Here is a 16589-nt window from a genome sequence, read left to right as displayed (position 1 = left end):
GCAATGCTATTGGTTTAACTTCCAGTGTATGGGTATCTACTACATAATTCCTGGTCAACTATGTCCTTGGATGTAAAATCCTACATATAATAGCAATTCGATATATTTTAAGAAAAAGTAAATTCGATTTTTATCGAACGTGAGACTATAAACAAAAAATATTTCAATTGGGCATTGTGAGGAATACCAAGATGTACCCATTTACCCAGTGTCATTGGTCCAACGTAAATGCTAATCATGTTATGCCAATTCGCGTATTTGCTACAATTATGGAATCGATCTTTCGATAAAACTGCAATCTGCACTGTAATATCCGCAATGCCGTGGATTTTAATTCCAGTTAATAGAAATCTTCTCTATATTTCCTGGTCAACTATGCCCTTGGATGTAAAATCCTATATGTTATAGCAATTCGATATATTTTAAGAAAAAGTAGATTCGATATATATCGAACGTGAGACTAAACGCAAACAATATTTCAATTGGGCATTGTGAGGAATCCCAAGATGTACCCATTCACAAAATTTCATTGGTGCAACGTATATACTAATCAAAATATGCTAATTTCAGCATTTGCTATAACTATCGAATCGAACTTTCGATTATACTGACATCTGTACTGTAAAATCCGCAACGATATTGATTTTATTTCCACGATATGGTCATCTTCTATATAATTGCTGGTCAACAATGCCCGTGGGTGTAAAATCCTAAATGTTATAGCTATTCGATATAATTTGTGAAAAAGCAGATTCGATATGTATCGAATGTGAGACTACATGCAAAACATATTTCCATTGGGCAATGTGAGGAATACCAAGATGTACCCATTAACCAATTTTTATTGGTCCAACGTATTTACTAATCCAGTTATGCCAATTTGCGTATTTGCTAAAATAATCGATTCGATCTTTCGATTATACTGACATCTGTAATGTAAAATCCGCAATGACATTTTTTTATATCCAGTCTATGGTCATCTACTATATAATTCCTGGTCAACAATGCCCGAGGGTGTAAAATCCTTAATGTTATAGCTATTCGATATAAATTGTGAAAAAGCAGATTCGATATATATCGAATGTGAGACTACATGCAAAACATATTTTCATTGGGCATTGTGAGGAATACAAAGATGTACCCATTCACCAAATTTCATTGGTCAATCGGAAACACTATTGAAGTAATGCCAATTAACGTATTTGCTATAATAATCGAATCGATTTTTCGATCATACTGACATATGTACTTAAAAATTCGCAATGTTTTTGGTTTAATTTCTGGTCTATGGGTATCTACTATATATTTCCTGGTCTACTATGTCCTTAGATGTAAAACCCTATATGCTATAGCAATTCGATATATTTTAAGAAAAAGTAGATTCGATATATATCGAGCGTGAGACTATATACAAAACATGTTTCCATTGCACATTGTGAGGAATACCATGATGTACCAATTCACTAAATTTCATTGGTCCAACGTATACACTTATCATTTTATGCCAATTTGCGTATTTGCTATAAAAATCGAATCGTACATTCGACTATACTGCCACCTGTATTGAAAAATTCGCATCCTATTGATAACCCCTCCATTCTATGGCCATTCCCTTATCCCTCTCTTCTCTACTATCCCCGCTTTCAAAATTTCGCCTATATTCTTATATTGGTGACGTATATAGGGCGATGCGTGTATTTCTTATGGGGACCTAATACAAAAAGATATAAATTCATATTGATATATCTTCGTTAGGAAACAATACTCATCTAAACAATTAATGTGTACGCATAACTCATTTCTTCCTTTACATATTGCCATAATTTTTATCCCCGTAACTATGTAAATAAGCCCAAAAAATGGCTCAATCGAATACAACCTCTTATCGATCATAACTTCGACTGTAATCGCTCGATTCGCTTGATTTAACTTTTGTCGAAGAAAAGACATTAACAGTAGTATTATATATGACTTTCACATTCATGCCTTTATTTAGAAAAAAGTTATTAGCGATTTAAGCGTAACCAAGGAGATTGGTATCGATATAACTCGCACATGAATCGATCGAGCGAAATGGTCATCATTGCAAAAGTTGACCAATTTGATATAAGTATTACCCTAAAAATTTCATTCCTCTAGCTTAAACGGTTGCTAAGATATTCAAGATTGTATGCTCCACAAAAAAATGGCGACAATGATTTTTCGCTTGCAGGACATTTTTCAGTATTTAATTATTAATTAACCAAGAGGGATACGGCGAAAGTAAGCTCAAACGTGAGGGTTCGGAGAACCCTCTAACGGTTTTTCTTGGAGATTCCAAATTTTCATATGGCACATGTCTCAACGCCGAAATCCAAGATTGAAAATTCGACCACCTCTACAATGGAAAATCGAAATCGTTTATTCCTCGGAATTGTTTCGACGCACGAAAATTTGAAGATAGCCAAAAAATTAACCAAAGAATTATCTAACTTTTTGGCAAAGGAAATTTTCCTACGATTATTGCAAGTTGGTCAAAAAAATTCCCAAAGTTTTCCCATAAGAAAAGCATTGAGAGCGTTCAAACAGTAATAAAAAATAGTAAATATCAATTCGTCGCTATGACAATCACACCAAAAAATAGACCAAAAAATCTAGTCCATGTCCATTGAATATCATGTTCCTCTGACGTTTAAAAGTACAAAATTAAAGCGAAAAAGTCGTAGTCCCATAAGGCTCCCATGTTAATCCAAGTCGATATATCTCGAAAACTAATCGACTTTTTCAACTTTTCAGATTTTTCCTCCCGATGAATATTTTTTTACTTTCACGTCCAATATTCTATATACCCACACCTATCACAGTTTTGGCTACTAATTTGTGTCAATCACCCAATCAATGAGTACCTTTCCCACTTTATAGACGCAACGAGTCGATTGGGTGCTTGAATTCTTCAAGCGGGTAATTGGGAGGGTGGGAACATTGTTGTGTCACGTGTTGTCGAGTATTATGTTCATAAGTGTTTAAAATATTCAAAAATTTCCTTGCCGGTTTTTGAAAGGGTAAGGAACTTAATTATTTACTTTTAAAATTATTTGTTATTTTCAATATGATTTCATTTGACGGATAGTTCATTATTTGAATAGGCTAAGTTTAGTACTGAGACATAATTGGAATAAGGTTTTTAAAATTTCAAGACAGTGATGATTTTGTGGTTATTTTTCAACTCTTAAAGTCCAAAAGCGTCGTGATAAGCGAAACTTGAAAATGAAACGCAGATTCCTTAGATAAATATATAAAGATATACCACTCGCAAAACATATGTCCATAATGCAGTGTGTAAAATACTAAATTATAACGATTCCCCAAATTTCTTTGGTACTAAAAAATAGTTATTCTCAAGATATTCCAATTTGAAAAAAATAGCTTTGGCATATTTGCTATCATTATCGTATCGAATTATCAAGTATACTGACACGTGTATTGAAAATTCGCAATCCTGTTCCAGTCTTCGATCATCAACCCTGAAATGCCTGGTCAATTATGTATGTGGATAGAAAATCCTGTATGTAATAACGATTCGATATATTTTAAGAAAAAGCATATTCAATATATATAGATCGTGAGACAACACGCAAAGCATATTTCCATTGGGCATTGTGAGGAAGACCAAGATGTACCCATTCACCAAATTTCATTGGTCCAACGTAAATACTAATCATGCTATGCCAATTCGCGTATTTGCTACAATTATCGAATCGATCTTTCGATAAAACTGCTATCTGCACTGTAATATCCGCAATGCCGTAGATTTTAATTCCAGTTGATAGAAATCTTCTCTATATTTCCTGGTCAACTATGTCCTTGGATGTGAAATCCTATATGTTATAGCAATTCGACATATTTTAAGAAAAAGTAGATTCGATATATATCGAACGTGAGACTAAACGCAAACAATATTTCAATTGGGCATTGTGAGGAATCCCAAGATGTACCCATTCACAAAATGTCATTGGTGCAACGTATATACTAATCAAAATATGGTAATTTCAGCATTTGCTATAACTATCGAATCGATCTTTCGATTATACTGACATCTGCACTGTAAAATCCGCAACGATATTGATTTTATTTCCACGCTATGGTCATCTTCTATATAACTGCTGGTCAACAATGCCCGTGGGTGTAAAATCCTAAATGTTATAGCTATTCGATATAATTTGTGAAAAAGCAGATTCGATATGTATCGAATGTGAGAGTACATGCAAACTATATTTCCATTGGGCAATGTGAGGAATACCAAGATGTACCCATTCACCAATTTTCATTGGTCCAACGTATATACTAATCCAGTTATGCCAATTTGCGTATTTGCTACAATAATCGATTCGATCTTTCGATTATACTGACATCTGTAATGTAAAATCCGCAATGACATTTTTTTTATATCCAGTCTATGGTCATCTACTATATAATTCCTGGTCAACAATGCCCGTGGGTGTAAAACCCTATATGTTATAGCTATTCGATATAAATTGTGAAATAGAAGATCCGATATATAGCGAATGTGAGACTACATGCAAAACATATTTTCATTGGGCATTGTGAGGAATAAAAAGATGTACCCATTCACCAAATTTCATTTGTCAAACGGAAACATTATTGAAGTTATGCCAATTAACGTATTTGCTAGAATAATCGAATCGAACCTTCGATCATACTGACATCTGTACTTTAAAATCCGCATTGCTTTTGGTTTAACTTACAGTCTATGGGTATCTACTATATAATTCCTGGTCAACTATGTCCTTGGATGTAAAATCCTATGTGTTATAGCAATTCGATATATTTTAATAAAAATTATATTCGATATATATCGAGCGTGAAACTACATACAAAACAAATTTTCATTGGGCGTTGTGAGGAACACAAAGATGTACCCATTCACCCATTTTCATTGGTCCAACGGAAACAGAATTGAAGTTATGCCAATTAATGTATTTGCTATAATAATCGAATCGATGTTTCGATCTTACTGACATCTGTACTTTAAAATTCGCAATGTTTTTGGTTTAATTTATGGTCTATGGGTATCTACTATATATTTCCTAGTCTACTATGTCCTTAGATGTAAAATCCTATATGCTATAGCAATTTGATATATTTTAAGAAAAAGTAGATTCGATATATATCGAGCATGAGACTATATACAAAACATGTTTCCATTGCGCATTGTGAGGAATACCATGATGTACCAATTCCCTAAATTTCATTGGTCCAACGTATACACTTATCATTTTATGCCAATTTGCGTATTTGCTATAAAAATCGAATCGTACATTCGACTATACTGCCACCTATATTGAAAAATTCGCATCCTATTGATAACCCCTCCATTCGATGGCCATACCCTTATCCCTCTCTTCTCTACTATCCCCGCTTTCAAAATTTTGCCGATGTTCTTATATTGGTGACGTATATAGGGCGATGCGTGTATTTCTTACGGGGACCTAATACAAAAAGATATAAATTCATATTGATATATCTTCGTAAAGAAACAATACTCATCTAAATAATTAATGTGTACGCATAATTCATTTCTTCCCTTACATATTTTTATAATTTTTATCGCCGTAACTATGTAAATAGGTCTGAAAAATGGCTCAATCGAATGCAACCTTTTATCGATCATAACTTCGACTGTAATCGCTCGATTCGCTTGATTTAACTTTTGTCGAAGAAAAGACATTAACAGTAGTATTATATATGACTTTCACATTCATGCCTTGATTTAGAAAAAAGTTATTAGCGATTTAAGCGTAACCAAGGAGATTGGTATCGATATAACTCGCACATGAATCGATCGAGCGAAATGGTCATCTTTGCAAAAGTTGACCATTGTGATAAAAGTATTACCCTAAAAATTTTATTCATGTAGCTGGAACGGTTGCTAAGATATTTAAGATTGCATGCTCCGCAAAAAAATGGCGACAATGATTTTTCGCGTGCAGGACATTTTTCGGAATTTAATTATGAATTAACCAAGAGGGTTACGGCGAAAGTAAGCTCAAACGTGAGGGTACGAAGTACCCTCTAACGGTTTTTCCAGAAGAGTCCAAATTTTCATATGGCACATGTCTCAAGGCTGAAATACGAGTTTGAAAATTTGCCCATCACGACAATGTTAAATCGAAATCGTTTATTCCTCGGAATTATTTCGACGTACGAAAATTTTAAGATAGCCAAAAAATTAACCAAAGAATTCTCTAACTTTTTGGCAGAGGAATTTGTCGTACGATTATTGCAAGTTGGTCAAAAAAATTCCTAAAGTTTTCCCATAAGAAAAGCATTGAGAGCGTTCAAACACTAATAAAAAATACTAAATATCAATTCGCAGCTATTGCAACCACACCAAAAAATCAACCAAAAAATTTAGTCCATGTCCATTGAATATCATGTTCCTCGGACGTTTAAAAGTACAAAATAAATGCGAAAAAGTCGTAGTTCCATAAGGCTCCCATGTTAATTCAAGTCGATATATCTCGAAAACTAATCGACTTTTTCAACTTTTCAGATTTTTCCTCCCGATGAATTTTTTTTTACTTTTACGTCCAATATTCCATATACCCACAAATATCACAGTTTTGGCTACTAATTTGTGTCAATCACCCAATCAATGAATTACTTTCCAGCTATATAGGGGGGCGTCAATAAAAAAATATAAAAGAAGCCATTGTCTAAGTTTGACAAAGTAGTAATAACTAGACAGATGTTGAACGCTGTTTAAAGTGCATAAAAGTGTATTAAATCACATAAAAGTGTATTAAATCACAAAATAACCCTTTCCCTAGTGTTTGGATAATTGCAAAGTGTTGGAAGCACGTTAATCTAGAAGACACTGTTAACTTGATATTGGTGTACATAATGCAAGAATATTTTAAGTCGATTTTTTGGTGGTTGTAAGTATAGACTTGTAATAGGGTAGTTTCCTTCATCAAAGAAAACGAAAGTCATTGATTGCGATTCGTTACCCACCATTACTTTATTCATAATATAAAAATTATTTCGTTTTAGAAATACCGGTTTAGACGAATGGCAATGGTCCATTTTTATCCTCATTTGAAAAGGGTCAGATTGGCGCCCATGCGATGCCACTCCACGTGACGTCACAGGGACCTAGTTTCTATACGAGAAGATAGAAGTTATACGTCGTCTGAGGTTACCAATGCATGCATGAGGCGCAGAGCTCAGGGAAACATGTCTTAATAATCACTTATTAAAACTGGCTAAGGTCGGAAAGTTTTCTTCATTTGATAAGGTATTAATAATCCTTATTTAAGCCAAGCGCTACCAGACAGCAGGGTACTCAGCTACCCGCTAGCAGCCTGCGTCGTATCAGCGCTACACTCGCCTCAAGGTCACCTCACAGGGCGGCAGCGGGAACCAGAAATACGTCACACGGAGAGATTTCCTGGCATTCATACTTACGCGTCGCGTTTTCGCGCGCTAGAAAATTTTCTCTTTTCATTTAATCGCGAAAAATAGATATTGTCATTTAAAAATCTAAAAGCGTGAAGTACGTACTCCAGGAGTAAAAATCTTTCGATTTAGGCAATAAAAAAATAATAGGAAACCACCGTATTGAGGCACCACGCATGTATTATTGTAACGCCATTGATTACATTTCCGCAACGTTGTTTTTGGGTTGCTTCCTCTGCAACGCTGAGTGAAAAAAACGACGCAAATGCCAGCTTATTTTTGTTGTGTCCACTTATCAAAAAATATATATTTCATTCCAGAAAATTTTAGTGCTAGTCACATTTAAAATTCTTGTTGATTGGTAATGAGAATTGAAATTTTGTTGGAAGTGAAAAACGTTCCTTATAATGAAAATGGGTGGAATCAAACACCACTGTTAATTTTGTAAAACGGTGACGTATTAGCAATGAAAAGCTCTGCTTTAATTCCACAATCTATTTAAAAAATTTACCACCGGTTTCGACTTTATCCAGTACATAAATGCAAAAAATATGGTGGGGACAGGTTTATATACATTATGTGGGTTTTTTGAGGGTCCTCGGAGCTTGACAGTTGAAATGAATTTCTCACAGCGGTAATGCTATGAAAGTAAGGCATTGTTCTAAATTTGTCTCCGTAATTCCTTTTCTATATTGGCTCGATTTAATGTAGGTCGTAAATTTAGTTCCTCTTCCTTCTTTTTAGAAGCGGGAGTCCAATTTGGAGCCCTCCTCTTGTTCTTGAGTGCCCTGGTGTTTTTTTCCGCCTTTCGTTAAATCAATTGGCTGGGGTCCCATTCGAATATCTTGGCTCCCATTTCGCCGTCAATTTGAACTATAAACAAGTTTCTTTCGAGCGCAGGAAAGTAAGCAGGGACGCACTATGAGTGGTGGCATTTTTTTTTTCAAATTTGGAGCAGCAAAGGGAGGCAGATGCTGGATCGCAGATGTTGATCATGTCTCGTGATTATTTTTTTCATCAGCCTACTTTTACAATTTCTGCGGTAAAAAAATGCTTGTAGAATGAGGAATGTGTTCATTCGATTTCTTTAAATTTCCTTGGTAGTCATTTTACGAAGCAGCTGTCAAAGATTGGTATAAAATTTCGCCTATGGAAATGAATATAGTATATATTAATTTTTTCCCTTATTTTTGGATTTTATGAAGTAAGATGAAGTTGAATGGCAATGAATTCCCTGTCAGAATATACCTTTGAACTCCTTTTGGAATTGAAGAAAAGATCTCACTGGAGCCTAAATGCCGTCCCCTCAAATGGAGTGCTATGCGTATACTGATAAAATCCTTATTTTTTGGGTTTACCCGTGTCACAAATTAAAATTCCAACAGTTTCGTCCCCGCTGCTGGAGACTTCATCAAGGCGATGACCTCGCCCTGATGAAGTCTCCAGCAGCGGGGACGAAACTGTTGGAATTTTAATTTGTGACACGGGTAAACCCAAAAAAATAAGGATCTTAATACCATGGACCGTGAAAGTTTTAATCAATTGGGTGGTTTCCTATTATGTTTTTATTCCCTAAATCGAAAGATTATTACTCCTGGAGTACGTATTTCACGCTTTTAGATTTTTTAATGACGATATATTCTATTTTTCGTGCTTAAATGAAAAGTGAAAATTTTCAAGCGCTTGAAAACGCGACGCGTAATTATGAATGTCGGGAAATCTCTCCGTGCGACGTATTTCTGGTTCCCGCTGCCGCCCTGTGAGGTGACCTTGAGGCGAGGCTTAGCGCTGATACGACGCAGGCTGCTAGCGGGTAGCTGAGTACCCTGCTGGCTGGTAGCGCTTGGCTTAAATAAGGATAATTAATACCTTATCAAATGAAGAAAACTTTCCGACCTTAGCCAGTTTTAATAAGTGATTATTAAGGCATGTTTCCCTGAGCTCTGCGCCTCATGCATGCAATGGTAACCTCAGACGATGTATAACTCCTATCTACTCGTATAGAAACTAGGTCCCTGTGACGTCACGTGGAGTGGCATCGCATGGACGCCAATCTGGCCCTTTTCAAATAAGGATACAAATGGACCATTGCCTTTCATCTAAACCGGTATTTCTAAAACCAAATAATTTGCGTATTATGAATACACTAATGGTGGGTAACGAATCGCAATCAATGCCTTTCGTTTTCTTTGATGAAGGAAACTACCCTATTGACGAAACGCCAGCATGGGGAGGAGCCAAACAAAGAAATTTGACCATCTGCGTATACTGTTCTTTGTAGCATGTTTGCTGAGGTCTCAATATTATTGTGTTCTCAAAGTGATTTATAAGACAATAAATTAAGGAGAAATTGGGTATGGTGTCACATAGTATGTGTAGTCATTCTTAAAGGAATCGTTACGGGTGAGTGACTCAGCACTACTGGCTTCTTAAGTGATGGGGATTTTTCAAAGAAATCCTTTTTTGAGGATATTGTGGAACATTTTGGCTGCGGTGATTGTCTCGGTGACTTTCACTTGGCGTAGGAAAACGTAGATCCTAGATTCTACTCATCCCTTTTTATTATATATTAATTTTGCTGTAACTAAATCTCCTTACACTCGCGTACTCTGTAATGAATGGCTCACTGTGGTACCAGAACTTTATTTGCGTTGTGTGGCATGGATTTTTGGTCTATTGGGAGCTTATGATTCCCTTGCCTATAATCAAGCCGCGTTCTTTCTTGATTAACTCTTTATTTGATTAAACTCTCCTCAGGATTGCCTTTAATTGATACTTTTAAGTTCCCAAATAAGACCTATATTTAACTTAAAAGTTGCTTCTTTAGTGTCTCCCATAATATTGCATGCTGTCGTGGAATGAGAGCTGTGTATTTGCTCGTTCGTGTCCCGTTGACTTTTTTGCCATTACTTTTACCCATCATTAACAGAAGTTACTGTTGAAATTCTTCCCTACCCATCGTGGCTTAGTTAAAAGAACCTCGACTGGCGTGTTTCTGTTAGCGCTATTGCCTGGAGTTTGTCCATTATTATTTTTTTAGACATTTCACGAACCCAGTCTAGAATAAATTGGATCTATCCTAGCTACTGGTTATGAAAAAATACACACTATCCATCAACATTTACGTTGGACCCAACAAACCAGTTGTTGAATTCCTGAGAGGGAGTGAGTTTTTAATTACTGGACTTGGGTTGGCTTTCACCAAGTACTCATTTTTCATTCTTGTACAGAAGTAAACCACCGGAGCTACATATATTTCGCAACTACAAACTCCCAGGAAATTCATACGTATTGATCTGTTGGTGACATTAGGTGCAATTTAGAAATAAATATTTAGTGGTTAAGTGATTCACTTAAGGATTAAAAAAATAGATAAAATAGTCCATGAAAGACCGGGCTATTGATTGTTCATAGTGGTCTTAATCGTGATGAATTATGCGCTGATCTATCAGAGGGCATTTCATGAAACTTGCTTCTGACTTGTATGGCATGGTACTGTGTAATTAATGTACGAAAGATTACGGTGAAGGGAAAATTGGCGTATGGTATTGAGAGGTGTCCTTCTCGAGCGCCCTCAGGCGCGGTTGTTCGTGGGTAGCCGGGATTGTATTGGCTTTCGATGGTTGCCCTTTAGAACGACCGGGTGATGGGTGAAGGGTGATGAAGGGCGGGTAGCGGTTTGCTCCGGGAAAGGTTTTCGCTGCTTGAGGGAGGAAGATGGAAAGGGTAAAGGCTGCCACTGCGGGAGAACAGGCACTGAAGAGTTCGACATTCAGGACGCAAACCCATGTGTGGGCGTTTCAGAAAAGCCTAGGTCTTCTCCTATACGGAGGGCGATTATGCACGCCTCTGATGGTTTTGTCGAATGACATATGGTGTTACTGCCTATGTTTAGTTCGCAATTTGTGGAAATTTCGTGTATTCATGTTGAAAGAATAATATTTCTATCATCCACAAAATTTTATTTTATCAGTCACAACGCGTTTCACCACTTTGTGTTGTATGGCACATTTATATCCCCCTTATATATCCTTTGTGATGAATTCATTATTATCCCCTAAGTATGTATGTCTTATGTGGTGAAACACGTTGTGCGTCTGTAAATGGAATTTGTGTGGAATATAAAAATGTTGCTCTTTTATCATGGAGATGTTGCAGCGGTTAAGCCTTAGATTTTTTATTGAGACTGATTATCATTAATGAAGGTCACAAGCAATCCTTAGTTCTAATAATTATTTTTGCGGATTAAAAATTTGATTTATACAGTATTTGTAGCGAAAAAATCGAAAATAAATAATTTTTATCGGTTTTCGAGTAATGTTAGTTACTAAGCATTTATGTCAGGATGAACGGCCTTCCTTTCTCTTAATTGTATTTCTCTCCTAAGTCATACGTGACTATTTCGTCTCGTGTGCACGCAATCCATTCATATACTCGTAATCGTCTGATGCGTGCATGCAAACTCCTAGGGCAATTGTTCGTGGCCTCAAATTTAGGGAATATGCGGTGAGTTTCCAGTTTTGGGTAGTTTCCCTCCGTCGTCGCCGGGTCGGTATCTTCATGGCTGTGGCTGAGTCGAAGTTTTCGTGCAAGTCTGTTTTGCGCTTAGACTTCTCCGTGGGATGAATTGAATGGGCTTATTCAAGGGAATTGCCAACAAGTGTTCGTACTGTAGCGAAACTTGGATAATTTTTGCCTCCAGAGAGTTGCTGTGAGTCTTCTGAGACCTTGGAAATCACATTTGCAAAGCTTATATGGAGTCGCAGTTGATGCGTATTTTCTCACTTCCTCGCTAAGTTTTTAATAACTCATCTCTTACAGCCATAGTCAGCCCTTAGTTCCATTTGGTAGTAAGGTACCTTTCCTCATTAGTTCGGTGAGTATAATTCATGAGTGATAAGTTATTCATTCGTATATTTACAGGAAACAGTTTGATCAGGAACAGAAAATAAGCGATTCAAAATCTCCTGTAGATCATTTGAAACTTTCTCTCGTGTGAAGCGTTTAAAACCGAAACCAAATATTTTATCGCGTTTTCAAACGATTTCAACATTGATTTAAAAAAAGAAGGAATTACTTTCAATACACGTGCGATGTGAAGGATAATGTTCCAGATGTGTCCAGTGCAACTTTATATCTAAAAATGAGTGATTATTTGAATGTTAGTTAATTTATTTATGCATTTCACGTATCATTATCATGAGGTCAGTGTGGAGCAAATTATTTTTATCCCTTTTGTATTCCTTGGTCTGATCCTTTCCACCCTCTCGGGATGTAATGACTTCTCTCCAAGACATGGAAAGGAAATGGCGTGCCAACTCACGTTTTCGTTCTGATGTTCCTTCATACGAGGCCATTTCCACTTCTTCTCGGGAAGGAGTGACCTCCGATCCCACACATGTGGCGCCACCACCGTGTAGCATCCGGGAAAGAAGACCGTCCGCGCATTGCGCCAATTTGGTGCGAGATTGCGGAGATCGGAAAAGAGGAGAGGGCGCAGCAATCTCCGAAACGGCCTCCCATATTTTCGTCCGCCTTCCTGTTTCTGTTTCGTTCAAGTGAGGAGGGCCTGCCGAATAACCTCAGAGGTCGAATGCGGAAGGAGAAACTCAAAACTCCCGAAACCATCTCCACGATAATATCCTCTATCTCGACGTGGACGTAATGGTGCCCTAATCCTTAAGAGGAAGCATCACTCACTTTGGATCCAACATAATTTGTCCTCGATCCAAGAAATGCGCACTTTTTAACATGGGAAATTATTATCTCAACCGTCTCAGGCTCAACTTTGTGAAAGTTCATTTTGTCGTTGTTGACATAAAAAACTTTGCTGTGGCTTCCACCAATTTATTTATAGGCACGAATAGGTTCAACACAGTCATCGCGTCATCCTCAGGTACTTTGAGACTGTACCTGAGGATGACGCGGCTGCATCGAAATTAGTCGTGCTTAAAAATAAGTTGGTGAATGCTATAAAGTTTTACATTCCATTAACAATAATAAGAGATAATGTTGAAATAAATAGAGAATGCATCATATAATACCACTAATAAATGACTCGTCTGAAAAAATTGAAATAGTTTAAAATTAAAATCGGGCTATGTCGAATGCAGATTAGCCAATTTTTGTGGTTCATTCTATAATTTAAATTTGATTGTTGTGTCATATTCATTCAACTCTTGCGTACAGTTAAGAGATAGCAGTAAAAGGGGTATGATGAGTGGTGCTCTTCATTAATTTTAGCATTATTTTTATGCAACGTACTTTTTAATATTTTTTTACTATACCAACGTACATTTTTGCTCTTAGGTTGTTAAATAATTTTTATTTGCAGAAAAAATTATGACTAAGTTTTATGAGAGCCTTCAAAGTGTGTGGAATTGTAAGTGCATTTTCCAATAAAAATCCATTTTTTTAAGGAAAGTTACTAGAAGACTGTAAGGAAAGCATTGTAAGATTTTCGGTTTGATATGACTACTGAAATGATTAATTTCTGCATCGGGATAACTTTCCTTTAATTTTCATCCAAAAGAGGAAAAGAAACAAAAAATTCAGAAAATTAGAAGTTGAGAAACATTCGGGATAGATAGCAAAAGGATGCTAGAAATATGTAAAAGGCATCTGATCTAACGGAGAAAATGAGTGGAAGATAGAAAATGATGTCAGCAAGCGAATGCGAACGTAAAAGGCTGAAACCCCAAGTAAAGAAGACGTAGAAAAAAGTGAAACTTTTGAAACCGTGTTCATGATATAATCTGCTCCATACTCGCCGAGATCGGACAGTGAAAGTCTCGAGGAAGCCATCTTCCTTCCTATTTCTAGCTTACTTATTCCTTCTACGCTTCCATTCCATGAATGGGACCAGTTTCGTCATTTCCCGTATATTTCAGCCTGTATATGGACTCTCAGTGCGAAGGCTGCGGAAATGGGAAGGGCTACGAGAGTCGGGAGCTAGTAGCGAGTGCGGTGAGAGTTTTCTGGCCAGTAATGGCTCGGTGGAGATTTTCGGTTCTGGCGAGGATTGAGGTTTTGCCGAGGATGGGTGGTGAAAGGTGGGGCATCGTGTGCGGAAGATGAGATACGAAGAGAAAGGGAAAGGCATCGCTCTGAGGAAGGGAGTGGAAATGGGGGTGGAAAAAGTAGTGAGTAGGGGAACTGTAGACATGGGGTGAATAGATATAATATGCAAGTTCAGCGGTGTGTAAGTTAATACAGTTGGGTGAAAAAGTTGCATAGTTTGAAAAATACGTGTATATCAATGAAATGAAAATTACTGGTTTCAATGTATATGTTTAATAAAGCTAAGACATCGCTAATAGTACAATGTTATAGTGCAAAATGCATTGAAATTGTTCGTGAGATATAACTGTTTATGGAAAATTTGCAGTAATTTTTATTTTATTCATATGTTAAGAATTCCAAAAGATTGAGCCTGGCAAATCTCTCAGTATTGAAAAGTAAACTAATCTTCTCAATTTTGACATAATTTCCGGTTCATGGGATTTTTGGTTGAAAAGATCTGGCGGTATGCTACGATAAATGGGAAAAGACCTTTAGGAGATTAATATGATGATCTCATACTCGGAAAGGGATAAATTTGGAGTGGTTCACATTATTACATCCATACGCCATTGAAATCGACTAATACTGAGGGGCGATTACCCGGAAAGCACCAAATTTTAGTCCTTACATGAAAAAGACAGTCATCAGAGAAATACATATAATTAGTAGCATTATTGTCCATGAATCAACAGAAACTGTGGGATTGGTCCTTAAGATGGTCGCTATGGTATATTTCTGGTATTTTTCCTGTCCGTTGAACGAAAAATTTGAGGTAATATACGTTTATATGGAAATAAATATCTATTCTGTATGATTCCATAGTTTCCCAACCTCGTAAGTCAGGCTGCTGTAAGGTGAAACTCGACCGCTTATTTTGTCAACCCTGCAAATCTTTTCTGTGTGTGGGCGGGAAGACGTTTGATGGGAGGTGGAAGTCAAGTATGAAAGGAACAGGGCCCTGGTAGGGTGGTTGGCACGCTGAAAGGTTTGAGGGAGGGTTGAAGTGATGTAGAAGAGTAGCTGTGGAGTAGTAATGGGATTAAGGGACAGCGAAGACGAAAGTGGAAGGTTAAAGGAGGTGGCGGGGATTGGGTAGGAAATTTTAGGTTGCTGGGATGGTAGGAGGGCGATTCTGGAATGAAGGAAGAGATTGGCGTGCAGTGTAGCTCTGTGTCATCCGTTACGAATGCCGGGGACGAGTTGTAGTGACGAGATTGGTGCATCGGTGGCTGGTTGCGAAAGAGAGTTGATACGTGCTTTAAAAGATTCTATTTACCATTTTCAACAGCCCTTTACGGTCTAAATATATACAAATTAAAATCAAATCTACGATGAAATGTATTTGAATTTTTTACGAGTATATATGTATAAGTATAAGGCAGTTTTCCCTCTCCCTTAAATTGTATAAATTGGTCATTAAATGGTATTGGTGAGTACGTAACATCAACGAAACGCATTTATAGTGTGGAAATACTAATGAACTAAATTAGCTAATCCTGAACATCACCAATTTTGTATGTCTCTCGGCTAGAACTTCCCCGTAATGGACATAAAGTCTGTAGTATCCTTAAGTATCATTCAGAGGGAAGAGATAAAATAAAAAAGTAAAAAGGGAATAAGCAATCGAAAAAAATAACATCTACCATTCTCAGCTTCAAAATACACGTACTTAACACGTGCAACGATAAGCGTCTTCATGTTTCTCCTTGCTGTTGATGTCATTTTTCAGTAAAGCAACATATAACTCGAAGAGATAGTCTATAGGAATGTGAATTAGCTCTGCCAAATATGAGATCTAACGTCTCTCTTGATTTTAATACTCTCGTATTTCAGCATCTTAAAAGTTCATACTCACCCAATTCTAATTGGTAAGCGTCTCTATATACGTATTCTGATTCTCATTTCCCGATATAATTCCATTGCGACGTTACAATTGCTGTCGGTCGATGCTCGTTCTCTGACGGATGTGAGTGGAGGACTTCGCGGGGATTTCCAGGGACAGCCTTAGGAGGGAAAGAGTGTGCAGAGGTAGGGTAGGCCGCGCGCGTGATCAGAATCCATATTAATTC

The 16589-nt window shown here is 36.9% G+C and overlaps 1 protein-coding gene across 3 annotated transcripts in view; it reads left to right on the top strand.

Moving 5' to 3' along the window:
* LOC124153933 (ankyrin repeat domain-containing protein 50) overlaps positions 1–16589 on the top strand; it is an 817119-nt gene that overhangs the window by 365633 nt on the left and 434897 nt on the right. The gene's annotated exons all lie outside the window — the stretch shown is intronic.

The sequence above is a fragment of the Ischnura elegans genome, chromosome 2, assembly GCF_921293095.1.
Source record: "Ischnura elegans chromosome 2, ioIscEleg1.1, whole genome shotgun sequence".
Taxonomy (NCBI): Eukaryota; Metazoa; Arthropoda; class Insecta; order Odonata; family Coenagrionidae; genus Ischnura; species Ischnura elegans.
The sequence above is the reverse complement of the archived record's forward strand: the minus strand, read 5'-3'. Positions and strand labels throughout refer to the sequence as shown.